The sequence below is a fragment of the Manis javanica genome, chromosome 12, assembly GCF_040802235.1.
Source record: "Manis javanica isolate MJ-LG chromosome 12, MJ_LKY, whole genome shotgun sequence".
Classification (NCBI taxonomy): Eukaryota; Metazoa; Chordata; class Mammalia; order Pholidota; family Manidae; genus Manis; species Manis javanica.
The window spans coordinates 78684784-78711461 of record NC_133167.1 but is presented as its reverse complement, the minus strand read 5'-3'; the positions used below and the strand labels follow the sequence as shown (position 1 = coordinate 78711461).

The 26678-nt window shown below is 38.8% G+C and overlaps 1 long non-coding RNA gene across 1 annotated transcript in view; it reads right to left on the bottom strand.

The window, feature by feature from the left end:
• Nucleotides 1–11790: 11790 nt before the first annotated feature.
• LOC140845137 (uncharacterized) overlaps nt 11791–26678 on the bottom strand; it is a 31492-nt gene continuing 16604 nt past the window's right edge. Inside the window, exon 4 of the long non-coding RNA XR_012123845.1 lies at nt 11791–13266. This is a non-coding gene — a long non-coding RNA (uncharacterized lncRNA). The remainder of the gene's footprint in view (nt 13267–26678) is intronic.

Sequence of the window (26678 nt, the reverse complement as noted above, 5' to 3'; positions counted from 1 at the left end):
CATTATCCACTCATCTTTTACCTGCCATCTTTCTCTTTGCCTTCTTGGGCATGATCTGATATTCTAACAAGAAGTTAAAAGAAAAATTAGTATATCTCAGTATCCTTTTTTTTCTTTCCTTTGTATTAGTTTTCTATAGCTGAATAACAATTTAACACAAATTTAACAGATTAAAGCACTAAAATTTATTATCTCAATTTCTGTGGATCAAGAGTCCATGTAGGACTCAGTCATTTGCCCAGGGTCTCACAAGGCTTCAGTTAAGGTGTCGACTGGGGCTGAATCATCTGAAACTCAAACTCTCTTCCAAACTCATTGGTTGTTTCTTGACAGAATTAAGGTTTCTTTCCCTGTTACAGGACTGAGGTCCCTGCCTGTTTGAATCCATCTACCATTCCCTGCCATATGCCCCAATTCCATAACATGGCACGTTTCTTCTTTAAGATCAACAGAAGGGTGTCTCTGTAGCTTCTTTTTGCTTCTAGACCTCCTTTTAAAGGACTCACCTAATTACATCAAACCCACCCAGGAAAATTTCTCTTTGCTTTAATGCAAAATCAACTGATGGGGTACCTTAATTACATCTGTGAAATTCTTTCATCTTTGCCATAATTCAACCCCATCATAAGAGTAATGCCCCTTCCTATTCACAGGTCACACCCACACTCAGGGGGAGGGGATTGTACAAGAGCATGGATCATTGGGACACACCCTTCCATTAAAATTCTTCCTACCACATCCTTCCTCTCTAATGGTCAGATTTGTCAATCTGTTTCCAGACCTTCTCTGCTGTCTCCAAGGGCCCTTTGCCCCTCCTGCTTATAATGTTCTCCCTTGTGCTTTTCTTCTTGATTGCCTTCCCATACTCTTCCACAGTCAGTCTTCATCAGTGAAGGGTCTGGGATTTTACCCTTGTTGTTGCAAATCAACAGCTTAGCCTGATATCCCATACAGAAATGAGATTATGCAAAGAAAAAGGAGCAACTGTCTCTTTCCATATCATTCTAAGCATTAGGGAACATTCCCTGGATTACTCAGACTTTCTTTACACTTCATCCATCATAATTGGGATTTAAGGCCAAAAGGAATGGGATTATGTGACTGCAATGGATATTGGAGAGTGAACAGTCAGGAGCTCATGATATTTCTTTCTAATAAAATTTTAAAAATCATTTTTGATGAAAAGGAATCTAAGAAAGTCACAATAATTTACTAGTTCTGGTTATACAGGGCTATTGCAAGAAACTTACTAAATGTGAAATAAGATTAAAAATGCTAAAATACCAAGGAGCCGTCACAGAGACTTATACAGTTTCCTGCATATATAAATGATATAGTTTCAAATAATAAATATTTAAGTTTCCAGTTATAATAACATAGGAGCCAGAATGCTAATTTAAATTATTCTACATTGTGGCATTAAGAAATGCAGTGTCCACCTTTCTTCTTAGTATATTCTGAGGAATTAGTGCTTTCTCAGAACACCCTATGGGAAACATCTGTCCTACATGAATGGGTCACCTTCAATGTCTTGGGCTTGCCACACAAGTGGCAGAAATGTGTAAAGAGCTTTAAGCCTCTTGAGCTCTCTCAGAAACCTTTACATGAGCAATTCCTCTTTCCAGTCCTCCCATTCAATTCTGGTTCTTCTACGTACCTTCCAATTGGTCTATGACTTGAATCTTTCATTCAGATCTTTGGGGGATGGACTGGCTCTGGCATTAGCACGTTCTTGCAGAAAGAATTCTAAAACCAACCCTTTGGCAAAATACTGAAACTGGTCATGGATAAAATCCTAACAGGACTGTCTAACCAATCATTAGCACCTGGAGGAAATGATCTGACCCATTCTTCATTCCAGTTCCCCAGCAGGCAGAGGAGAAAATGAAATATGTATTTACTATCTATAATTCCTTATTTTTTCTTGTTCCTTCTTTTTCTTCATGTCAACTACTTTGCATTAGACTAAAAGATACTTTTTTCCTGAGTACATTTTTTTTTTCAGCACAAAGACATGTTTTCAGCAAATAAGTTGCATTGTGTTTAGATCAAGAATTTTCTGTAAGAATCAGTAATGTTTCAGGAGGTCAAGGCACCTACCAATTAGTAAGAACACATTTATGGAGTAGAAGAAAGATGCGTAGTTTATTTCCTCCTGTTTTCTTTGTGATAAACATCCAGCATAGTTAGAAAATTATTGATTCAGTTTGAAGCAATCAATTTTTTTTTGAGAGGGTATCTCTCATATTTATTGATCTAATGGTTGTTAACAACAATAAAATTCTGTATAGGGGAGTCAATGCTCAATGCACAATCATTAATCCATCTCAAGCCTAATTCTCATCAGTCTCCAATCTTCTGAAGCATAACGAACAAGTTCTTATACGGTGAACAAATTCTTACATAGTGAATAAGTTCTCACAATGGTGAACAGTACAAGGGCAGTCATCACAGAAACTTTCGGTTTTGATCACGCATTATGAACTATAAACAATTAGGTCAGATATGAATATTCGTTTGAGTTTTATACTTAATTTATATGTGTTCCCACATTTCTTCCTTATTATTATTATTATTATTATTTTTTAATAAAATGCTGAAGTGGTAGGTAGATGCAAGATAAAGGTAGAAAACAGTTTAGTGCTGTAAGAGGGCAAATATATATGATCAGGTGTGTGCCTATAGACTAAGTATTAATTCAAGCTAGACAAGGGCAACAAAACATCCAAGGATGCAGAAGATTTCTCTCAAAACAGGGGGGGGGTGAGGTTCTAAGCCTCACCTCTGTTGATCCCCAATTTGTCACCTGATGGCCCCCCTGCGACTGTGCCTGTCTTAGGTTGTTCCTCCTTTGAGGAATCTTACCCGTCTATGGCTAACCAGTCCATCTTCCGGGGCCATACAGGGAAATGTAAAGTTGGTAAGTGAGAGAGAAGCAATATTGTTTGAAAAGGTTAGCTTTTTACTTCTTTGCGGATTTACACCCTGTGGCTTTTATGCCCAGCAGTTGTCTTGAGGTATCTTTACCACTTGGAAGAATGATGATACCTGGTAATTTCGATATGAGGCACGAATTCTACTTAAGGGTTGTAATTAGGAAGGAAGAAGAAAGGTTATAGAAGTAGCAGACAGAAGAAAACATGGGAAGATTGATTATTGCATGTACAGGTTTTAAACTGCTAATTAAATTACGCACACACATAACATAATAGGAATACAGCTACATAACCAAAGCAGACATACAATTACCAGCCATCTCCAGTGAAACCAAGAAAACCAGTTAGGCACCCTAGGCATTTGTGAAAACTTATCAATGATATGATGGATATTGTCTAACTGAATTTGAATAGTTTGAGAAAAATCAGACAAATTAAAACAACACATTCCTGGGAACTGTTCACATCCCATATGTTCTTTTAACAGTAGATAGTCTGTAGTCACAAGATTTTGGAGCGCCGCAACTTGCACTTCTCCTAATTCTTGGTTGAGTTCCGACAGTATAGATCCAGTCAAATTTGTTGTTTTACTGTATGCACAGGCCAGCTTAGATATCTCCTTCTTCATTCCAATGGCAAGTCCAGGAACCGGTGGGATGAATGCAGCTACAACTGCAACAGCGCCAGAATCTTTGTTGAAGTTTTTTGATGATCATCTAGAGGAATGACTCTTCCAGAGAATGTTGATGTTGGAAGTTCTTCTTCATATCATATCTTAATTCGTTTTCTGGGTAGCCAAATTAGGCTTTGATCCTCTGTATAAACAAAAACAAACCCGTTGCCCACACTTTGATATGCCCTTTATATTATTGTGAAGAATTTATTGGAGATCACCACACAGGAACTGCTTTTTTTTTTTAAGAGAAAGGAATATTATCAGAAAAATGTACTTCCATAGCTGATCATCTGACACCCTTTAAATGATCAAAATTAAGGATATTTAAAGCATGCATTAATCATTGATTTATAGTTAGTTTTATCCTATCAGGGAGAAATCCCCCTTTTCTTTCTTTTTTTTTGTTATCATTAATCTACAATTACATGAAGAATATTATGTTTACTAGGCTCTCCCCTATACAAGGTACCCCCCACAAACCCCTTTACAGTCACTGCCCATCAGCATAGCAAAATGTTGTAGAATCACAACTTGTCTTCTCTGTGTTGTACAGCCCTCCCCTTTCTCCCCCCTACCCCCCATTATGGATGCTAATCATACCCCCATTCTTCTTCCCCCACCTAATCCCTCCCTACCCACCCATCCTCCCCACTCCCTTTCCCTTTGGTACCTGTTAGTCCATTCTTGGGTTCTAAACAGCATTTTAGGTGTGCACATTTGCAAATGCGGTCTGTCCTGTTTTCATTAGTGATATTGTGGTAAAGTTCAATGAGCTCATGCTCATAACACAGTAGGTTATTGATATACTACGCATGATGCATTTAGCAAAGACATATGTTAGCTGATGGTAATAATAACAAAAATAATCTTATAGTATATACTGTATGTTCATGTTACTTAAGATTAATGAGCATGATAAAATTAGATTCATTTTAACTAATTTTAACTAGATTCATTTTGACTAATATAAATATGATGAAATAGATGGCTTAGTAATTGGCTGTAACACGCAAAGCAATAGACTATCAAGTGAGCTTCTCAGTAACTTACTATTGCTGTTGTAATATAAAAAAAAGAAGCTCTGTATAATAATCAGCTCAGGGAGAATGATGTTTTAAAATATTAATAAATCTGGAAGACTTTCACAACATCTCAGTGTGGTTTAATAGAGACAAAAGTATATCTTCCAGGTGGCAATTAAGAATTATCTGTGAGACATACTGGAACTTAAATTGACAGGTAATTGAGATAGACTGAACAACAAACCCTAGAAATGAAAGAAAAAATGTCACTGGGACAAATTGGGTAATTATGACTGAAGTAATGGGTTCCTAGTGAATCCACATACCACCGATATTCTACTAACTGGGAATTGAACAGAATTAACTAAATAATATGTGTGACATTTCAAAATTATCTTTTAAAATTGCTTCAGAAATGTGTCTAGAAGAAACATTTATGATCAATACAAAAGATGAAGACAGAGGGCTGGAGTTTTAAGCTGGGGTCTGTAGAGTGCCATATTTGCTTTATTGGGGTTGAACCACCTAAATAATGAACAAATGCCAGTGTGTATACCTCAATGTCTGAGAATTTAAAGAAGAGAAAAATATCCTGAACATTTACAAGATTTTTAAAGTGTCTATACAGCCAATATGCTACAACTTTCTAATTTAGAGTTTACATATTAAATGAATCAGATATTAAGACAAAAGGTAATCTGCAGAAATGCTAAAAACTGAAGAAAATGTTCAAGGAAAATAATTAGATTGATCATGAGAAAAATAAAAGTCACACTTAAAGGGAGACATATGGTAAATACAAAGTAGACTTCATTAAGAATTCTTCTGTCCCACTCTGAAATGGGGCAAAAATCTTCTAAGTGGCATTTTATTACAGTTGCAGAAAATTCCACTTGACAGTTTCCAAATCTTGAAGAAAAAGTAGCATTTTAAAAATTACATGTCTTATAATAAGCATGGAAAGAAATTGCTTAGGTTTCTTTTCTTTATGAAAATGTGAAATAAATAGCATATTTTAAAAATAGATGTAAAAATAGTTAATATGAAATTCTGAAAAGGATTTTTGATAACTAAGTATTTTATCATTAAATGATAGACTGGTTCTGAATAAAAGGTGAAAGCAAATATCGAGTAATATTGTGGAGTTAGAGAAGTTTTAAATAACAAATTTCATCATCAATCTTCTAGTGTTTTGAAAACTTACTTTAAAATCAATCACACAAGTACTATTGTCATCCAAAAATAGGTTTACCAATTGTCCTTTAAGAATATTCTCAGACTAGATTCTAAAGACCCCCAGTTTCTCTCTCTCTAGAGAAATAGGAACACTGATGCTATGATGTTTATATTTTGGTAAGTGAGACCACCTTTCACATAACCAGGGCAAATAGTTAAGCTTATATTCATATGTGATTTCTGAAAGCACATATGGATTCATCCACCATATTTCAATTTTCTAGATAAAAGCTTTCTAAGGAATTCCATAATTCACAACAGATCTGATGACACGACTTCTGTTTCCTTTTGCAGCAAAATTTGGTTGTAAGCAAAAGAAATTGCCTTCTCTTTTCTTAAGAAAGAAAAAAATATATATTGGAAAGGTATAAAATTAATAATAGAGTAGAACACAAGACTTGTAAAGTTGGCCAAAACTTAAGTAGTTATACAAAGTTTAAAAAGTGCAATGCCTTTTATTTAGGAAAACCATCAGTAATTGTTTAGCCTGGGTACCACATCACCTGCTGGCTCCTGCTCCTTCATCTCTGCTTCCCAGGAAGGAGCACTGGACAAAGCTAGTTCACGTACTGAAGCCCTGTCCACAAGGGCATAGAGGTAATTAGGACTTGTGTACACTACTTCTGTAATACAAAGTGGACAATTCCTTTGTATTGGTCAGTATATAGTAAGGAAAAAGTATAGGAATTCAGGTTCTTAGAAAACCCTACAGAGCCTGAGATGAGAAAATGAGGGTAACTGCCTCCAGCTTTCACATTTCTATCCTCCAGACACTCAAGATGTGCCAAATACTTCATTCAGGAATGGCAACAGCCTCCACCATTTGGGCAGAGAATTTGTGGTGGAATTCTTAGCTCATGTTCCTAAAACCATGTCAATGGAAGCTCATTGCAGACGTCCTGCTGCTGGACCAGGAGGAGCTTCTGGTTCCTCTCAACTTTCTAAACTTTGTGTCATGCATCTTGGGAAGTATGTAGTGAGACCTCTACCAGAAAGGAATTCTCAAAAATGTGGTTCTCTGATGTCCTGCCCTTGTGATAAATGGGAGAGCCTGGAAAAGGGAAAAGATGTATTTGAGCGCAAATAGCAGTTCAGCACTCTCACAGGGTCAAAACCCATAACTGGGGATTTCTTGAGCTTAGAAGTGGAGGGTATCTATTGGAAAACCAAAAAAAAAGAAGAAAAAAGACAAAACAGCTTACTACCAATTAAATTAAGAATTCTGAGATATGATTTATGAAATCATTCTCAAAGCAAATATTATAAAAAATAAAGTTATATGATAGGATGTGGGAGACACAACCTGACCTTCACGTAACGTGGAAAATTCACGATGTTGGCTATGCAATCTAGTCAATCACAGGGACAGACAGGAGCTGGGCGTTTTTACTTACTCATTCTGTGCTGAACCGAAGAGAAGAGTCTCTCAAAGTGCTGTGCACTCAAGTAGAACCACTTCTTTATTTTGTGTGGTCCCAGAGGGCTTGTGAATGCCAAGCCCCATCAGCGACTGGAGCTAGGTAATTTGGGAGTCAGTAGGGTGGCAGCTGTAACAGTTGGGGTGCAAGATGTGTGGGCAATCTGCTTCCAGGGACAAGCTGGAGACCTGGCTTTACTGCGGGTGGGGGAAAGACAGCAGGGGGTGTGCCCACCAGCTCTACCAGGCTCCTAAGGAAATCGCAGTCTGCTCCCACATGCAGGCTGATTAGAAGCCGGAATCTCAGGCAGCAGCTGGGAAAGTATGCAGTCAAATCCCTTCCAGTGAGAATGGACCCCTTAGCCTGCTCCCTCTGCATTGGGCCCGGGGGCCATAGCTGCAGGAAGTGCTTGTGGTTCATTAGAAAAGTACTTTTTTGTTGTTTAATATGGTCCTGTGGGACTTGTGGATGCTTAAACCCACTGGCTGTCAGTTAAGAAACTGGAGGACTCACCCTCAGACAGCAGCCAAAAGAGGGCCGCCAGGTGTACGCACAAGTTTCTTTCAGGGAGAAACTGGAGACGTGGTTTTACTCTTGGAGGGAGCCCTAGAAGGCGGTGGAGGAGGTGCCCCCTCACTCCTGTAGGCTCACAGGAGATTCTCAGTCAGCACCTAGAAGTAGGCTACTTACAGGCTCTTCCCACTGGCAGCAGCTGGAAAAGGATGCAAACTCCTAGGGAGAAACTGGAAGACGAGTGTTTTTCCTCCTTCTGTACTGAGCCCAGGTATATAGCTGCATGGCGTACTTGCACGTCTGTTTGAAAACTGTTCCTTTGATTGCCATAGCGCTGTGGGGCTCAGGAGTACAAGCCCCATTGGCTCTCAGAGCTGGGTGATTGGGGCCCATCTCTCTAGTGGTAGATGTTAAAGCAGGTATGCTAGATGTGTGAGCAAGTTCTTCCCAGGGGACGCTGGTGACAGAGTTGTTGCTGGAGGGGGCCGCAGGGAGAAGGAGGGGCAGTTGTCTACCAGTTGGGCCAGGCTCACAGGCGCCTCCCAGGCGGCTCCCAAGCGTGCGTGGATTAGAAGCTAGACCCTCAGGAAAAAAACTGGGAGAACGTTCAGTTAAACTCCCTCTAGGAAAGAAACTGGGAGATTGGAGTTTTGCACCGAGGGTGACGGTGGCGGGTGAGGGGGATAGGTGTGGGTAGTGCACATGTGCCCATTTCAGAGACACTGCTTCTTTTGTTACAGTGCCTTGGGAATCGTGATCACAAGCCCTCATAGCTCTCACTGCTGGTGATTTGGAGCCTGTCCCTAGCGTGGCAGCTTTAAAAGCTGGAGTACTGTATGTGTGGTCCACACCTGCCACACCTCAGGGAGAAGCTGGGAGCTGGGGCTCCCTCCCCCCTAACTTCAGGGTGCCATGCCTTGGGGGTGGGTGATGGTGAGCATGTGTCTCAGCCTTCCCTACCAGGTTTGATGTGGGTATTTTCTTGGTTGCACGATGTGTAGGAGTCACTCTTGTAATTTCTGGATTTCTCCCAGAAGAAACTGTTGTGTGTGTAGCTCTGTATTTGGTGCATCTGTGGGAGGAGGGAAATTCAGGAACATCCTGTGTCCCCATCTTCATGATGTTCCCTGGTTTTTTATCCATTTCACAGAAACAGAATATAGGATCACAGATTAAAAGACAAGACTTTCTTTTTCCTTGAGAAACTGCCAAGTTATTTATTTATATTTACAAGAGCAGATGGCCTGTTTATCCTTCACTGAGTTAATGAAAATTTAATCAGTTACTAAATGATACAAAGGCAAATTACTTTGAGATAATTTCATTTCCGATCTTGTTGGTATTTAATAAAACTTTTAAAATAAAGCACTAACAAAAAAATTACTGTATTTCATAGATCCTTTGTATCAAACTTGTTATCTTATATTTTCTCTCAAATTAAACAGTCATGAATATAATAAACTATTGTCAGCAGATAAAATCCAATTGCAACAAATTACAAATCCCCAAAACAAGATGACCAGGGTTATCTGATTAACCTCTGCGGAAGGATACTATTCATATATCATGGTTAAATTTAAGTGAATTATTGGTTAATTAAATGAACTGTGCATTTATTCTCTGAAATCAAATCTTCAATTACTTGTGCTTAAATTTTGTAATTCTAATTTCTTCCAGAAATAGCAATTTCTTATGACAGGTTTATGACAAACTGTGACAAATTTAATCTGATAAGAATAAGTTTGTTTTCCTAAGAGAATTAACCCCAACAGTTAAAAATAAAAACAGCTTTCAATTTGCCTTTTTGGCTGATAAAGAAATTAGGTGATACAAAATGGTCATTCTTCAAGTAAAAAGATGTAAGGAAGAATTCATTATAAAAAATAAATTACTAAGATTTTCTTCCTTAAATCAGATTATTTTCTTCTAAATAGGTTTTCTTAGATACTTACCAATTTATTCTTACTTTTTCTCTGAAGGCTAATCATCCAGATTTTACCTTTTACTCACAGACTTAGAAATTCAGTTCCCCCCCAAATTCACGTTAATTAACAAGCGTTAGCATATTTTTCAAAGACATGTTCACAGGTGTGCATAATGTATCTTATTAACATAAGTCACCCGTTTATGACATTTGGCAGCTCAGTAGCAAGTGATAAAATCTATTTAGGTTTAAAATAAATTCATGGTCCATAAGCAATACCTCAAAAGCATTTGAATCTGTGTATCAGGCTCTTTTCACATGTTTAGTCTTGATGGTTAACTTATTCTCAGATTTCTGGAACATACATCACTACCTAGAAATGTGTAAACACATGTATTACCTGGCAACACTTCTCATTCTTTGGCATATTAACCTGCTGTGTCTTAACACCATCCTTCACACATACCTGCTGCCAGTGTTGCCACAGATAGAAACGCCACCTGGGAGTGCAGAAATTGTTCCCACCCAGAGACCTCTGTTCCCACCATACTAGAAGTGATTTGGTTTTTAACAAGATCCTCAATCCCTAATCATAGTCTGTGAGCAATTTATTGAATACAAGGGGATGAACATGTTTTCCGATAACTTCATAAATATGGAGTTTTTCTCAAAAACCCTCTAATTAGAAAACAACTAATCTTCCCCTTTTACAGTTTTCAGTAATAAAATACTGAGCACATTAATTGACCTAAATATGAGGACTTCCAACGAGTCTCACTAAATCCTTCTCTCCTACGTGTTTCCACCTGATATTTACTTCTGTCAGTGAGTGGTCAAGATAGGGTCCAGTTTCATTTGTCCTCATGGGTTAATCAGTTTTCCCATCACCATTTGTTGAAGAGGCTATCCTCACTTGAGTGTTCTTGGTTCCTTTGTCAAATATATATGTGGGGGGTTATTTACGGGCTCTCTATCCCATTCCATTGGTCTGTGTGTCTATCTAAATGTCAGTACCATCCTGTTTTACTTACTGTAGCTTCTTTTTGTTATAGTTTGAAATTAGGAAGTGTGATGTCTCTGTTTTTGTTCTTTTTTCTCAGGATTGCTTGGCTATTCAAGGCCTTTTGCGGTTCCATATGAATTTTAGGATTGTTTTTCCATTTCTGTGAATAATGCCATTGGAATTTTAATACGGATTGCATTGACTATATAGATGGCTTTGGGTAGTATGAACGTTTTTAAATATTCATTCTTGCAATCCATGAACACAGTCTCTTTAGATTTGCTTACGGATTCTTAACACTTCTTTCATCAAAATCTTGTAGTTTCCTTGTACGTATCTTTCATTTCTTTCTTTGGTTAAACTTATTCCTAGGTATTTTGTTCTTTTTGATGCTATTATAATGGGATAGTTTTATTTCATTTTCATATATTTTACTAGTATAGAGAAATGCAACTGATTTCTATATTTTGATTTTGTATGCTTCAACTTTACTCAATTCTTTGATTGGTTGTAACAGGTTTTTAAGTCTAGGATTTTCTGTGTATGAGATCATGTCATCTGCAAATGAATAAATGTGCTATACCACATTCATGCAATGAAAAATGAAAATCATATAATCGTATCAATAGAGAAAAACCATTTGACAAAATATATCCTTTCTTGATAAAAGAAAAAAACCCTCAGTAAATTGGGTATAGAAAGAACATACCTCAGCATAATAAAGTTCATATGTAACAAACGCACAGCTAACATCATACTCAATGTTAAAAAAAAGAAAAGAACTTTTCTTCTAAGATCAGAAAAAGACAAGGGTACCTACTCTCACCACTCTTATAAAGAAATAAAAGGCATCCAAATAAAAAATGAAGAAGTAAAATTGTCATTTTTTGCAGATGGTATGTTTCTTGGTCTTAATTCACCCAATAGATAAAGCAAGAACAATAAAAATGTATTATAATAACATTATTAGAAATAATGTTTTTTATAATAAAAATGTATTATAAAAAATTTATATAATATAATGTATTATATAATAATGTAATATAATGTATATAATGTATTAGCAAACAGAAACACATCTGGAGTGTAAGATAAATTTTAGCCGAAATAAGCAGACGAAGAGAGGCAACAAAGGGCCACAACTATTTATTTAGTGCAACTCCCAGGTGATGTTCCGCGGTCTGGGTATTACAGGTCGGGGAAGTCACACCTGGTCAGGGAGGTGGGGGCTTATAAGGGATTAGGAGGGGGAGGAGTGGGCAAGCTATCCTAGGGGGCAAGGAGAGGTATGATTGGCTAAAGGTGACATAATAGACAACTAGAAACTTTTTTCCTTCCAAGAAGGAGGAGGCTGACATTCGGGTCTTAGCTGGCACATCAGAAGGATGGAATTCAGGAAGAGATGTCTCCTTTCCATATAAGGCACAGACCTTGGGGTCTGGTCTGTTCTCCCCCTATGGCATCTCTCTGTTCTGTTTGCATGTCCTTGTTTTTCCTTCCTCCAGCCTAACATGGACAATCCCAAATATTTGGAAATTAAACCACACACTTCTAAATAGCACTGGCTCAAAAAAAAGGTCTTGAGAGACATTTAAAAAATTTTTTTATTGAAGGAAAATGAAAATATTACATCAAAATTTAGAGGACGCAATGAAAATAGTGTTTACATGAAAATTTATAGCATTAAATGTCTTTGTTAGAAAAGAAGAAATCTAAAGCCAGTAGCCGAAGCTTCCACTTTAGGCAACTAGGGAAAAGGAGTAAAGCAAGCAAAAATAACATAATAAGACAGGAATAAAGAAAGTAAAACACAAATTATGAATACAATAAATGAAAAAGGGATAATCATTATTGATTCCATGGCCATTAAACAAATAAGTAGTATGAACAACTATAGTCCAAATTTAACAATTTAGATTAAATGGACCAGTTCTATGAAAGATGCAAACTACCAAAACCTCAGCCTGTTGGGCTGAGGGTGGGCTGGGAGATTATGTCCACCTAACCTTTTTCCTAAGCAGAGAGCACTGTGCAATCATTGCCCCTCTGTCACCCCTCTCACTGCCTGGAAGTCTTTCAAACTGCCCACTCTGCCTTCTTTCTCAGGAAGGCCAGTAGAGCATGCCTGTTCTGCACAGGAGGCTGGTATCTCAGCCTCCCCAAGTGTTCCTCCCCAAGTGTTTCCAGCCCCACCAATCACCAGGGCATCATGCAATGTGGGCTCATGTTCCCAGAGCAGATCTCCAGGGCCAGCTATTCAGCGATCCTGGGCTTCCACTCCCTACCCTCTCCTTTCCTCTGCCTTCTGCCCATTGGCCAGAGTGGGGGAAGGGCTTGGGTCCCAGCAGATCATGGCTTTGCCACCTTACCTTCTTCTGTAGGGTCTTCTTCCCCAGATGTAGGAAGTCAGTAGTCTTCAGGTTGTTTTCAGGGCTAGTTGTATTTGCTGTATTTTCATGTTCTATGTGATTTTGGGAGAAGGTTTTTGCCTTGCCTTCGTACACTGCCATCTTTTACCCTAAATCCTGTTATTAACTTCTATGGGAAGAAAAAGTGTAAACTTTTTAAATTGATTTTATGCATGTAATAAGAACAAAACATGAGGGATTTTTATCTTGTAGTTTCTTTCTGTGAAACTTGTATCTGTGTCCATGCTAATAATGAATTATCTGACATGAAGTCATTAACTCCATTATTCTTCTTGCTGGAAAGTTCCTGGGGAAAGTCTTGCTTCTGCCAGAAGGCATTTTGTACCAGGAGGAAACACCAACACTGGTTAATTCAGACTAGTGTAAGTTTAAGGAAATCTGCCTTGCTACAATACTCGCCAATGATTAATTTCTGTGTTCCTTAAACAACTATTTATTTAGTGCCACTTTGTGTCAGTCACTCTCTTATGTAATGAAAATTCATGGAACTTACATATTTATTGGGGAACATAGAATTTATCAAAAAAACTAAAAGAATAAGTTTATTTTACTTGATATTAGTGTAAAGGAGACCAGCCATTTTCTGACAGTTTATTACAGAAGACTCTGATCCAGACTGGGATGTCACAGAGGCAATGTCACATTGCTTCCCAGAGAAACAGTTATCAGTTGGAATAAAAAGAATAAACAGAGGACTGATGGAGAATGGGTTGGTGGGGTAATGTTCTGTAGAGAATGCCAGAGGCCTCCACAGATGCATGTGCAATAATAGCCTTGCAGTAAGAGGGCCGTGAGATCAAAACGCTAAAAGAAAGCATATGACTGAACCTAGAAAGCAAAGGATTGAGAACGCTGCAGAGAGCCAAAAAGAGAAAGCCCGACCTGCAGAATCCTAGTGAGTCTTAGGAACGAACTTCTTATTTGTCCTAAAGAAAATGAGAAGCTACTGCAGTTCTGAGCTAGGCAGAGCTGCTTAACAGCTTTGCCTTTTCACTAGCTCCTCCTAGTGGCCAAGATGGGAACAGCTGTGAGGGGAGCCAAAGACAAAGAACTTTCTGACCTCTGCTCTCCCCCAGGCTGGACATTATGCAGCCCAGCAGCGTGAGCCCTTGTCGTTGTGGCTGTTGTCTGTTCGCTTAACTGACAGCGTTTCTCAGCTGATTCTCAGCTTGACTGAATTTTGAGCTGACTCAAAATCAGTATTCACTTTTTTTCTATTTCAGGAAAAACATGTATGCAGAGCAATAAAAGTGATGTGCAAGAGGAGTAGGCTCTTGGCTGTGAGTAGCTGTCCAATACTCGAGTCATGATAATCCCCAACAATGGTAATTTTAATAAGAAAAATCATTGCTTTTCCTTAAGGGAATTTGTAAACATTTGTTTTATTCTAACACAAGAGATATTTGACTCTCCAGCACTGAAATAGAGTCAAGAGAAACAGTTCTTTAGAACTGCCTTTTCCTCACTGAAAAATGACCTACACATAGCCTAGGCAAGGGCTTTGTAATTAAATTGTTGACCTTTGTTCCTACCTTCAGAAGAGAAAGCCCTAATTCTTAATACATAATCTATTCTGTGAACATCACTGCAGATGCATTTTTAAAATAGCTTAACAAATACATAAATGAAAGCAATAGCTGCATAACTATTAAGTGTCTGTGATTTGTTTCTTCTGAGGTCTGGTATGATTTGGATCACTTAAAAAGGATGTCATGTCATGTTTATTTCATATTGGATGGAGGATTTGGAAACAAGATCACTTGGGAAAATACTTAATTTTGCATTAACATTTAATAGGCTGTGACCTATGCTGCTGACAGTTAAGAATGTGAGAGACCTTGTAGAGTTCCTTGCTCATGTTCACATTGGGGTGAAAGTTGGACTTTCCTTTTCTTTCTAATACAGAAGACACAATGATAGTCGCTGCATGCAGAGAGATGATCTGACCCTCTTGGTTACAATAAGAGCAGAAGTCCTTAACATTGTTTGTTGTCAATCCATATTTTCTTGAAATAAAAAAAAACATCTAAAGCATTTACTACATCATATGCTTCTCAGACTCAAGAAGACTTTTTTTCCCACCAATCAGGAAGATGGGTTAGAAGTTGCAAAAATAAAACTGAATGACTTTTTAAATAAGGGTTGACTAGTGTATTAGCACAGAATAACTAAGAGGCTGAAAGGACAAAAGAGACTGAAACTCACAGAACCACTGGCAAAGGCGCCATGATGGACCTATGAGTTCAGCGAGCTAGAAAGAGGGCCGGATGGACAGAGCTGAATAAAAAGGCCTTCAGGCCTCACTTCCAGGTCAGGGCTTTTTTTTGAAAGCACCATTCATAGAACAACCCTAGAAGTAAACAGGGACCAGTGTTTTTCTCTCCACATCATTTTATTTTCTGCTTGTTATGCTTTATTTGGAAGCAAAGTAGAATCAATAAAATATATTTTCAGGCAATCCTGGAGTTTCAGAAAACTTGTTGTATCCACCCAGTTTAAAGTTTCTTTTAGGCATGGTAGCAAGACTGGGATTTCATAATCACACTGATATCCAAGAGGATGATGTGCGTATCAATAACCTCAAATCAACTCTGTATTGAGCCCACGTGCTCCAGTAACAGGTGTTTTCACGTCCTTTGCTTAGTCTCCTTCTTTACCCATCACTGATGAGGTGGTCTTGACTTGATATGAAAAAATATTCTTTGGGGAGTGCTGTCATGTCCACGGATGTTTAAGAAGTTCTAAGAGGGCTTCTGAACAGGAAACATGGTCAAGGGAAGTAGGGTTAATTTTTTTCTTTGCTCCACGTTTCCTGATATGGTCGTAAATGCACCTAAGATATTGAGTTAAGGGCATGTAAAGTAACTCTGGAGCATTGCAGTCCCTCAAAATTGTCTGGAAACTTGGTTTTCTATTAATTAGGCTTTTATTAAACAAAAGTGTGAAATGGTTTTTAGAAGACTGATTTTACTATGGCTGTGTCGTTCAAGTGAGTGTGAGAGAACAAAAAATAGTGATGGAGCCCACTGGAAAAGTGTGTGTGTGTGTGTGTGTGTGTGTGTGTGTGTGTGTGTGTGTGTGTGTGTGAGAGAGAGAGAGAGAGAGAGAGAGAGAGAGAGAGAGAGAGAGAGAGAGAGGGAGGGAGAAAGGAGGAGGGAGGCAGGGAGGGAGGGATAGGGAGCGATATGTAGATGTTTTGGTGGGTAAAGTGATGGAAGTTGCCTTAGATTTTCAGATGCACTGCTTTTTCCTCCTGTCCCTTTTTTATCTTACTCTCTTCTATTTACTGAATGTGTGTTCAAGAAACAATAAAAGTCTTTTTTAAATTAAACTTCCAATGCTAAAATTTTATTAAAATATTTTAAAGCTGTAATAGTACATGTGGAAACATATCAGAAGTGATTGGGTCCATCTACATGTGGAGATAAGTTCCATTGGGTGAGGAACCAAGGATCAGTAGATCAATAGTGGCCACTATGGCAGCAAGTGGCCTCATATGAAAACAGGCTAGATGCAAAAATCAAACACTCTAAGAGCAGTTCTTTCTTCCATTGTGGGGTGAGAGCAAATTAGGTCAACAAATATTTACTGGAACACCTCTTGTTTTTACTGGCTGTTAGTGCCAAGAGAAAATATCCTGTGACTGTGGATCATTTGCACAGAACTACTAAAGTGCAAGTATGAAAAGTGGGCTGAATTTATATCTAATTTGCACAAAAGTATTATTTGCTTATTTCTATTGAAGCACTCCCTTCAATGTAAGAGCAGTTTTCTAACTGGATTAAAAAACCACTATCCTTCATCAGACCGTGAGATGATCTGTGAAACACACTGGTGGCGTGGGCCATGCTGCTCGTGCTGTTTGACAAGGTCCAGGCACGAGGAGGAATCCTGGACACAGGAAACCTCATAGCTGGCCCCTGCTAATTCCTGCACCTAGTTTTGCAGTTACGATGTTGGTGGTTGGGCTCATATATGGGAAATCTTTTGTATTTAAGATTTATTGATCTTTAGTAAATAACATAACCCAAAATATTGATCAAAGCAGCAATTCTGGAAACAAAAACTATGTTATGGGACCAACTGTTCCAGGCATACTGCCACATATAAGTGAGGCAGGACAACCCAGGCCTCTCTTAAAAGTAGATAGATGCAGTTTGTCCTCCCCTTTGTAAGAACTGAAACATGACTAACCAGGATTTCTTTAGAATATTGCCAGAGAAGAAGTTATGGGAACCTGGGCCATAGAAAAACCCATTTTCCCAATAAACTTATATGAAACAGCAAAGTAATAAAGATAGTCCCCACTGCCCAGAGCCCCCCTTATTTTGCTTTATAATATTAGAACACACCTTTGGTATCCCCCTCATAGAAAGAATTTATGAGCAACATAGGAAGATTTACATTTATAATTATCCCATATATAGAAGTTTATAATAAATTTATAAAATATTATTATATTAATGGTAAGGTAGTAAGAGCAGATTTAGTGTTATTATATAAAAGATAAAGAGGACTGCAAGGCCCTAGTGCCTGTAGATGCAGGAGGAAAGGTGTAAACATCTGAAATTGGGTAATGAATATTATGAAAGAATAAGGCATTTTTATTGTATTCATAGGAATGTTGAGGAATGTTAAAACTTATGTGATAAGAGGACCATCCCTAGATTTTAGAGGTAAGCTTTAACCCACATGTGTAAGATAGAATTTAATTAATAATATAGCATTACACTTAATAACCAAAAGACATACAGCTTGCATTTATATAACCTGCTTAAACTTTATAGAGCCTTAGACACATATCTTAAACTCTATATAATTTTACATGCTTATAAGTAAAAATCATAGCCCACACACTTAGCCCAAACACTGTCTCATGCCATTTTCTGTTTAGTACTTAGCATGTAGCTTACATGAATTAGTAATCACAATAAGACTAGGGGAAAGTTAAAAATTACATGTTAAATGGCTACTATTAGAAGAAATGATGATACTTACTTAAGGGTAATAAGCTGGAATTATGTAAACTGACAGAAAAAGGATTGTATTATTTACGATTAAAGAAAAATGTTTTAACATTATGGAAACCTTAAAAAGATATAAAAATAAAGACCCTGCTGCTTGATGTCAGGAGATGCTACAACCTTAATTGGGTGTTTCGTCTCCTCATTTATCTCCTTACTCACCAACACTGTCCTTTCCTTCGTGACCCACACCTCAGCTAGAGCTGGACTCCGGCACAATAGTGATAAGATTTTACACTAGAAAAGCTCCTCAGCCTCTGGATATTGAAGGGCACATGTGTTTCTCTGTGATGAGGACAATGAGTTCTAGAAATCTCAATTCCCAGCCTAGATAACAGGCATACCACGAGGCTGGAGGTGTCTGAATACAGTGCTGGGAAACCCTACACATGGGAAAATGTCTATTCGCCATCTTTAGCTTTTAAGATTCTTTTGATGGATGTGAGTTTTTAGAAAAGATAATTATCCACCTTCAATCCTCTGTTTACATTTTTCTCAAGGAAGAGAACCCTGAAATTGGCTGGGGGAAGAAAACAAAAAATCTTTGGGTAACACAGTAATAGGAATTTTCTAAAGACTGATTGCCAGGCATCTATTAGCATCTATTTCAGAGCTGAAACAAGCTTTTCTTACCATGTTCCAGCAAAAAACCTTCCTTAGGACTTCTAAAAATTGAAGCAGAGTTAATATGTAATATTTTATTGGTTTCAGGTGTGCAACATAGTGATTTGATAATTATATACATCACTAAACGCTCACCACAATGTGTAGTTACCTAGTTACCACAACTTCTGTTTTGTCTAAACTTTAGGGAATGTTGCCAGTCAACACAACTTCGATGAAACTCTCCCACTTGTTCCTCAATCCTCAGAGTTTGTGCTAAAGCTTATATTGCATCATAGACTCTTTTTCCTCTCCTAACATATTTCTTTTTAAAATATATCTCCATAGACTATACTTTTTAAAGTTCTATGCTGAAATACGTATTTTTAAAGAAGTTTTCTTGCTCAAATTATTATTAATATTTTACAGAGAAGTTAAGTAACTTGTACAAGATTCCACCACTAGAAAGAGGGGGAGCTGGAATTTGAACACAGACTCTTTTTAAGAAGAAAAGAATTTAAAAAGGAGAAAATGAAGATTTTATAGACTGGCTACACAGTACCAAGCATGGTGTCTCTTGCAATGAGGTCCAATAAATCTTTGTTGAATGGGTGAATGGATAGATGCACGAATGAAAGAAAATGAAGGTGAGATCTAAGTCAAAAATGAAAGGAGATTACATGAAGTAATGGGAAAGGAAGTTGGTATAAGAGGTCAGGGAGTATTTATGAATTCTGATCAGTCTATTGGAAGTATTTTGTAATAATTTTGAAACAGCTGAATGGCAGGTGACAGAAGAGACTAGAATGTTTTCTGTACTCATGCCTTTTCTGGTTATAAAATGTATATATAATATAATTTACATATATGATATATATAAAAATGCATATTTATAAAATATTTTATATAAATTTGTGATTTATATATAACATACAATAAAATATTTAGTAGATAAGTGAACTTTATCTTCTAAGTAATACAGCATACAAATCCATACTTCTTTACCTAGAGATAAACATTGTTATTAACATTTTTTATACCCATCCATAAAAGCAAATCTCTCAGGAAAAATTGCTATTTTAAACCAAATTTTATTGTGACTCCTTTTATATCCTACAGCACATCGCATGATTTATATCAATGGACAATATAAGTGTATTTCCTGTAGGCACAGGTGGGAGAATATGAAAATGTCTAAGCCTTTCCATTTCATTTTTTTTCCTTCTGGTTTTTGGGGTTTTTTTTTTTGTTTGACTAAAAGATGGAAAGCTAGATGGCAGAGCATAGTGGAATCCTTTGGTTTGCAAAGTCAGGCTTGTAGTTGTGAAGAGGCTTCAGAGCTAAACTGCCCAGGAAAATAAAATGGGAAGGATGGTATTTGGAGGAAGCCAAAGGAAGGAGGTTCCCAGAAGAAATAAAAGAAAAGTCTTTAGAGAACAGTGAGACATGATTCTAGGGTGGGCTGAAGATATTTTATGAGATGTTTTACATAACATTATCTTTGTAATTGTTCCTGTTGGGCATTACAAACCATAGGCATCTCCCCTAATTTTTAGGAAAGCATACATTCGGAGAGTCTGTCTATGGAAATCAAGTAAACAGATGATTTTCTCTGTCTCTGATAACATGATATACAAGAGGGACACCGTTCGTCAGATGGTGAGATAATTCATTTCCTGAAATGCTGCAACTTAAATAACAAATGCTGTGGCTCACAGCTGGGGAGGACCATGGAAAGCAGGAGCTGCCCCTCCCACAGAAACTTGTTCTACCTATGTTCTACTAGTAGCTAGGTTAGTACTAGTAGAATAGTTAATACTAGTACTTGACTATAACAGTAGCTACACTATAAATTGTGCAATTACTTTTCTCTTAATAAAATTCACTTAAATGTCAATACATAGACCTTTGCCACTGTTATTCTACCCTGCCAGGGCATTATAAACACCTGAGTAGCTTTAATAATACATGACGTTCAGGCCTTACCTGAAGATTCAGATTTGGCTGCTTTGTAACTGATTTAGTTACATCTTGTGGAGATGTAGATTTTGGGAAGATCTAGTGAGGAGACCATGCAGAGAAAGTGAAACTACAGAGAGAAATGCACAGCGCAGAGGAGAGAGCATATATCACCACATACCTAGAGTGAGGGAATGGAAAAGGAAACAGACAAACTAAAATTAGGAAGAAGAAAAATCCAGGAGAGATGGTATAACCTCTGGGAAAAGGGATCAAGAGTGACCAGGAGGACGTAATGGCAGATACTGCTCGCAGTTAACTCAAGGACATAGCCTCTGAATTTAGTGAGTAGAAGAGCGCAGGTCGTCTTTCACAGAGGCAGCTACTTAGGTATTGGTGGGAGAGTCAAGAGGGAGAAAGAGATGGGGTTGGGGAGGAGGAAAGGTTGGACATAGCAGGTCAAGTGGGAAAACTGAAGGAATGAGGGCAATATGGGGGGCAGCCCACATACAGGTGGTGGATTCAAATGAACAGCTTTTTAGGACTGGGGAGAGCAGAGAGTATTTATTTGAGAGCAGATGAGAAGCAGTACTTGGAAAGAGACCTTGAAAAGTATTTTAGATAAAGGGGATATTTTGAGAAGTGATAATGATGGAAAGCATGGATTCCAGAGTCCTGGAGCAAAGAGTGCAAAATCCGGAATCAGATTCCTAAGGTTGACTCCTGGCCATGCCACCGCTCAAGTGGGATTCTGTGAACAACACATAAGATGTGATTTTGTGTGGACAAAATGGGTGATTCTGATGTAAATTCTTAACCTTATGTGTCAATTTTCACTTCTATTAAGTGGACATAATGACAATATCTTAATGGTTATTGTGAAGAACATATAAGTACAAAAAAAGACTTTCAAGCACTGTGTATTAGTAGTGTCAATTTGTTGTTATTATTGGTTATATCTTTGACCCATAGTACCGGCTTTCAGGTTCATACAAAATCACACACACAAAATCCCTACTATTCCTAAAAGGATTTTTCTGAAGACAAAGCTGGAGCTCCCATAAATTAAACCTGGTCACTGAAGGAATGGGGAGGAAAGCCAGACCAGCAGAGAACCCAAGTGCCTATGAAAAGTGAGGAATGTTTGGAATTGATGACGACAGGGACTCCTTCCTTCAATAACTACTTTGCGTCTTTTAATTTGGATTTAATTGCTACCCTGTGGGTATAGTGATCTTCAAAATCTAGAGCACCTCTCCGGCCGGGACCGGAATGGCCTCAGCAGTCAGCATGGCGGCCGCAGCCGCGCCTCGGAAAGCAGCCCAGCCGCTCGTGCTCGAGAGCCTTCCTCCGCGCCACGGGGCACCCGCTTCGCTTCGGCCGCTCCTCGCGCCCCTACAGGGGCGACAAGCCATGGCCTCGCCTCCTGGACAGGGAGAGGGAGGAGAGCCTGCGGCAAGAGTTTGTGACATGGGCGCACCTTCGCTGTGAGGAGTCCACCTGCCTTCGGAGTCGGCTTCATCTTTCGTCCCGCTTGGGAACGGCCCCATTTAAGCCTTTCCTGCCGTGCTCGCGCGCATTGGCAGCCTTGTGTCCAATCCATGCGCGGAGAGCCCCTGTAAATGCTAGGTGCTGACATTCTCACTTGAACACAGGTCCCTGTGTCCCGCTCACCTTCCACCTCCCGACTGGAGCAAGCACGGCCAATCCCCTACCTACTGGAATTTGATTTTCTTAGCTTCTCATTCTAGAGCACGTTTTTCTTCCCCATTAGACTGATCTCATGGAAGGAAGAGCCCTAGTTTATTGATCACAATCCCTACTGCCTGACACTAGGTAGGCGCCCAACCACTGCTTCTTGGATGACACACAGACATCTGTGGTTTGAGGTAGTAACCGAAAACTGAAAATTCGTTCTTCGGAGTTGGGAAGGGTGAGGAATAAGACTTAAAGTAGCAGAGAAGGCAAAAAAAAAAAAAGGACTAAGGGCTCTCTCTAATGATTAGCTATTGTTCCAAATATTATCATCATCATCAGTGTTGTTCTTTTAAATGTCCTTACCAGGTCCTATATATCAGTTTCTTCTTCCCTATGTATCTGCTATGCTATTTCTGTGTCTCTTTAATTTTATCTCAATTTTCTTTCAGTTTTGATGTGTAACTGACTAAAAATGTAAGTATATTTGAGGTGTAGAACTTGCTCTTCTGGTATATGTAAAGCACTGTGAGATGATTGCCACAATCAAGTTAAATAACATTTCAGTCACCTCACATACGTGCCTTTTGTGTGTGTGAAGTGACAATACTTAAAAACCCACTCACAGCAAATTTCAAGGATGAATACAGCAATAATAAGAGTCACCAGGCTCTACATTAGATGTCCTGAACTTATCCATCTTGCATAGTTGAAGCTTTCCACCCTCAATTCCCCAAAACCCCAACTACTGGCAACCACCATTCGAGTTTATGCTTCTACGAGTTGAACTCTTTTAGATTTCACATATAAGTGAGATTGTTCCATATTTGTCTTTGTCTCTGGCTTATTTCACTTAGCATGTATCCTTCAATTTCATCCAAATAGTTGCAAATAACATTTCCTAATTCTGTGTTTTCTAATTACATAATTTCCAATACAGATAATGGAAATAAATATACCATATATGCTTCAATACATAGAGCCATGAGCTATAGTGATTGTACAAGCCTGCTGGTCATAATGGTCTAACATAGCAGGCACAATTTAAAGAAAAATCATGGAATTTTACCTCTAACTCCTGCCTACAGCAAAGAACCCCACTGTCCCAGGGGCTTGACTGGGATTTAGTGTGCAAATGATTCATCTTCCTAGAACCACCTCAAGAGTCCATGGTGTCCTAAGATAGGGCAGTGAACACAAAACAGAATCACTTTGATGGCCACTTACACGCAGCACCAGTAATAGCTACCCAGGGGTTGTCCTTAATTTCCTTCCCCCTTTCCAATCTAGCATTAGCCATGCAAATGCCTCCATGAGCTCTCCTCTTACTAATCAGTGTAGACACAACAAAGCTTAAGTTGTAAAAATCCCAAGTGGAAAAAGTCATGTTTGAGGCAGTCAGGGAAATCTAAATCTGGGGGGCTAGGTGATGATATTACCAAGGGCTTATTGTTCCCATTCAAGTGCCCAGACAGCACCGGTTATGCAGGCAAAGGTCTCTGTTTTTTCAAAAGTGCATACAGACAAAGATGTAGAGATGAAAGGACCCATATGTCTGGAGTTTCACTTATCACAGCAAGAAGTGGAGGTGGAGTGAGGAAGAGAGGAGGAACGCAGGGAAGAAGGGAGGATGGGAGGGAGGAAAGAAGGTGGATGAAGCAAGTTTGGTCAAATCCTGGTAAATGATGAAGCTCGATGGTGGTTTTTATGGGGGTCTGTTAGAGTTCTCTGGCTATTGTTTAGTGTATTTGAGTATTTTCATGACAAACTTTTTTTGTAAAGGACAAGTGAAACCTCTTCACACAAATCGCAGCGATGTAAATCACCCCTTATGTGTGTAAATTTGTTAATAAAATGTCTTTCCAGAAAAAATATATATGGAAAGAGAGAGAGAGAGAGCACCTCACATAAAAGGCGATACAAAGGGACCTGATGCCATCTCTGCTTTCAGAATAAGGCGGAGAGCTGGGAATACAGAAGGCTGTTTTTCCGATGTTTTGATAGCAGGCTATTAACATTATGTACCTCCCTCAATCTCACAGGTAAGCCTTTTATTTTCTCTTTTTCCAAGTAATAACTTAGGGTATTATAAATGAGTGCCATTATTTTCCAACTGTGGTTGTTCTGATATTGCACAACCTACTCCCTACCGCTCAATTCTATTTTTTGCTGGAACCCAGTGATAGTATTTCCCCCTGACTCCTCTGGTGGCCATCTGTAGGTAGTCACCAGTCAGGCACTAATTGTAGCACATTCTTTCCTTCTCCCCGAAGCACTCTGCTTGAATTGTCTGACTTCAAAGATTTTTATTATAATTTCAAATACAAAATATCTACTATGAAGATGGGTCAGTTTAAGGAGCCTCTTTATCAAGTGTGGTTGCTTCTCCTAAATTATGACTGAAGAAAACTGCCAGGATGAAACAGCCTGAAAATACTTCCTGCTGCTTCCACTAACATCCTTCTAATCTTATCTTGGCAGCAGATGGACAGCCTAGCAAGGACGCCCCTGGGAAAACAGACGAGGGTAGCAACATTGAGATCTAATGACCTATGTACCGCAAAGCATGTTAGGAGTGGACAGGACAGACACCAGGCTGCAGGCCACTGGGATAGAAGTTGCTATCTAGTTAACAGAGGCAAAAAGAAGAAAGAACAACAAAGATGCTGAACAACAACAAGTGAGTTAAAAGGCCTTTTTCTGGCAACCTGGAGATGATTCTTAAAACTCTCCAGCTCAGAGTTACACATGCAAAGATTTTTATTAGAGGAAATTTCTAGGGGGAAGGAGCTGAGAAAGGACCAGAAGACCTGTTTGTGAAGCAAGGCTGACCCTGAAGGATGGAAATAGAGATGGAAGGATGGATGGAAGTGCCCTACACTAGTCCTTGGTCCCACCCACTGCCCTGTAGTCTAAGAAAAATTCAGCAAGATCACTGGAGAGCCCTGCAGCCAAATTCCATTGTCCCCGAGAGTCCTGGGTCTCTGGGACTAGGTTGGCCTCAGGTTCCCTGGCGCACATCATCCTCAGTGGAAAGTCTGGTTTCCATAGGACACAGTGACATTGCTGAGTGCAGCCTTGGCCAGTGACTCTCAGCAGTTAGTGCTCTGCAAGGCATATTCGCACGGCAGCCACAGGATCCATATGAATGAAGTTCACACATTCGATTTTTAAGCTTTTATTTTTTTTTGAGAACTACGCTGCATATGTATTTTATGGCAACAGCATATCTCCGGTGTTTCTGATGTTTTTCAGGAATAATGAAAACAAGGAATAAACCCCTGGCTATATTCCACTGGAGAAAAAAAATAAAAAGTTATGTGGGCATGGCACTATACACACTCATGTGTCTGCGGCCTCTCTGGGCTTCCCTTTCTCACATAGTGATCTGTAACAGGGAGGGTCCACGCCTGAGTCTGTGTGACTCATCAAAAACCAGACCAGAGAAGGAATAAGTAAATGCTGATGACTGACCCTGGTTCTGTCACACACTAATGGTGACACACTGGAAAAGCCACGTTACCCTCCTGAGATTTGGGTTCATCCTTGATGAAATGCTGGGCTGGATGAATTGTCTCTGAGATCTCTTTCAGCTTGAGAATGTTTAGTTTCAAATGCTCTCCATTTGAATGTCAAGCAACAGCTCAACTTAATGTACGCATCAAATGTACTTATAATTTGGAAAGGCAGAAAAAAAATTTTGTTCAAAGTGTGTGGAGGAAATGAAATACGTTGCCTTACTTATCCATGAAGCCCACAGGATTATGTAGGGTCGGGAAGGACAAATGGAAATGAAGACTACTGTGAATTGTTACAGGTGTCTCTGCTTGTTCAGGCTGCCCCAGCCCTGAGCAGCACAGCCAGAAACCACAGGTTTCTTGAGGTCCTTGCTGACAGTGTGCAGGCTGCACCGCCTTTCGGTCTTTGATTTTGCTAGTCGTATTCCTAAAAATTGTCTTTCTCAATACAGGAGGCCTGACCACTGGCCGGCCACATCATCAGTATAAGAGGATGTTTGTTGTTTTTAATGGAATGATTAAAAAAAATACATCTCACATTTGAGGATTTTTGCCTGATACATTTTTAATCTAATGCGGGTATTTGGTTCTGAAGCTGTTTTGGCTTCTTCCACTGATGGACTACTTGTGATAGGAGTTCACGTGTCAAGAAGTTTTCTTATTTAAAGAAATCACTACAAAATCAACCTGAATTGATATTTGAAGGTTTGTGCCCGTTTTAA